General features: G+C 31.8%; 1 long non-coding RNA gene across 1 annotated transcript; it reads right to left on the bottom strand.

Moving 5' to 3' along the window:
• Nucleotides 1–1195: 1195 nt before the first annotated feature.
• Nucleotides 1196–1725, bottom strand: LOC108355212 (uncharacterized). The gene is made up of 2 exons (XR_001846537.1): nucleotides 1550–1725; nucleotides 1196–1336 (listed from the first exon to the last, which is right to left on the bottom strand). It is a non-coding gene; the product is annotated as an uncharacterized LOC108355212 (long non-coding RNA).
• Nucleotides 1726–2533: the final 808 nt, after the last annotated feature.

Here is a 2533-nt window from a genome sequence, read left to right as displayed (position 1 = left end):
TTCGGTTTCAGCGGGTTAAAAGCATACACCAATTTCTTTTTTTTTTGTGGGCCTATCCGATCTAATGTTGTATATGAGCGATTTCCCTTTCCACCAGCAAATCCACACATATAGGGAACAGGCATATCTGCGCAAACTCAAAGATGAATAGGGAACAAAAAATATGACCGATAAAGGATATATTTTTGTTTGTTCGATAAGAATCCATACAAAATTATGTACATATGTATGTACACATATTTAATAACTACAGATTGCCTTCATTTGAAGTGGTTTTTATAACCAAATGTACTCGACCGTCTTAAGTTAGAAAAACTCTAAATCAATGGCTTGCCAACGAATTAATAAAAAAATAGTTTTCTAGTTAGGAAAACTGAATATTAAAAAAAAAAAATCGAGTGTAAAAGTAATATTTTTATTACAATACATTAAGCTTGAGCTAATTTCACCCAGGGAATTGCGGTAGATTTTTTGTAGTTGAAAACGACGCAAGTCAATAATGAAAGCTTTTACCTACACATCTGTTTACAAGTCTGTACATACATACATACGTATGTACATACATATTAAAGCTTACATATTTCTTTATGCTAATGTACTACCGGCATAAGCACAAATATTTTTTTCACGGAATATATTTCTTTAAGATGCACAGAGTAGTGTAATCTATAAATAATTTGTATTTGTTTTTGAAACATCTGCTGCATCGGCGTTTGTAGAAATTTGTTTGGCATGGTTTTGTAGCTCACTGAAATAAATAATACTTACATATGTATGTACATACACATGTATATGTATGTATTTTCGCAAACGCATTTTGTTGTGCTCATAATCGCACTTCGCATTTTAGTGATAATTGTTTAAAATTCTTACAGCGTAAACTTATACTATCTATGTATGACCTTAAATCAAGGTCAACAGAAATGCATTTCTCGCCACTTTACTATAGAGATACATACAGCCTACATACATATGTACATATGTACATATGTATGTTTGTTTGTAAGCTTTTTTATGTACAAGGAACGAATCTTTTGCTCGTTGCCGCTACCGCCGCCACCACTCATGTTACGAACGACGATGGTTGTGTAATCGAATAGTTTTTTGTTTTTCTACTAAGACTTGATGCAATAATTCTTTAAATTTTGCTAGAAAATACCTTTAGATTTGGTGCTTCATCGTAAATTGTTGTATGAACCATTTTGGCTGTTGTTGTTATTCGTTTAATTAATAAACCGGAATATGAAAATTCTTTTCGATTGACCGGAAATTCAGCAGATGTAGTAACTGCTTGAGTTTTTAAACAGGCGCTGCGGCAATACTTTCTATTCGCCTCCTTTAGTCGATTGGTAGAAAAAGTATAAAAAAGGCATTTATTAAATCTACGATTAACCGAAATCTTGTTGTTTATCTATTCTACGCTGTCGAAAGAGATCAGTCAGTAAAATGAAAACTTAGAAACAAATATTCGAGTTTTTTTTTTTTTTTGAAAATTAAATAAATAAATTATGTAGAACGAATGACAAAAGTGTGTGTATAACGCAGCTACCGTAGAACACCGAATCCGTTTTACAAGTGAACTGTCTAACACGCTTCGTTTTACTACGATATAGCCATGATTACAAGAGCGTGATGAGCAGCGGCAACGAAAAGTTCATTGAGATACTAAAGCACTGGGGTTGAGGGTAAAATAATGAATTGTTGGGAAAGTGAGTTTCGGGTCAGGGATGCCAACTCTATTAATGCTAATTCCCCCAAATTCCTGAAAGGAATCCCCAATACCATTCGCCCCAAAATAACTCTTACTGTTTGAGGCACTTTATTCTCATTAAAAAAAAACAACAACAAATATCCTTAATTATTATGAGATAACAAGGAAAATCCTTCTTTAATAATGTATAAAACTAGTACTTGTGATTATATTTCGTAAAGCATATGTATTATCCGGTATACAGGGACTTTACTTCAGAATCATATACTTATGTATTTCTTGATGAAATTTTTGTAGTTGTACAAGTCATTAAAATAGTTGTTTTATAAGTAAAATTGCCTCCAAGTATCTATGTCAAACCNGAGGGTAAAATAATGAATTGTTGGGAAAGTGAGTTTCGGGTCAGGGATGCCAACTCTATTAATGCTAATTCCCCCAAATTCCTGAAAGGAATCCCCAATACCATTCGCCCCAAAATAACTCTTACTGTTTGAGGCACTTTATTCTCATTAAAAAAAAACAACAACAAATATCCTTAATTATTATGAGATAACAAGGAATATCCTTCTTTAATAATGTATAAAACTAGTACTTGTGATTATATTTCGTAAAGCATATGTATTATCCGGTATACAGGGACTTTACTTCAGAATCATATACTTATGTATTTCTTGATGAAATTTTTGTAGTTGTACAAGTCATTAAAATAGTTGTTTTATAAGTAAAATTGCCTCCAAGTATCTATGTCAAACCATTTCTGAATGCAGATTTTTTTTACTAATTTTGGAAAAATTTTCTATTTATTGATAAGTACTTACTTTT

This window comes from Rhagoletis zephyria, unplaced genomic scaffold, assembly GCF_001687245.7.
Source record: "Rhagoletis zephyria isolate East Lansing unplaced genomic scaffold, Rhagoletis_zephyria_1.1 Rzeph_scaffold_43418, whole genome shotgun sequence".
NCBI classification, from domain to species: domain Eukaryota; kingdom Metazoa; phylum Arthropoda; class Insecta; order Diptera; family Tephritidae; genus Rhagoletis; species Rhagoletis zephyria.
Note: the sequence above shows the minus strand (reverse complement) of the source record. Positions and strands in the feature narration are given on the sequence as shown.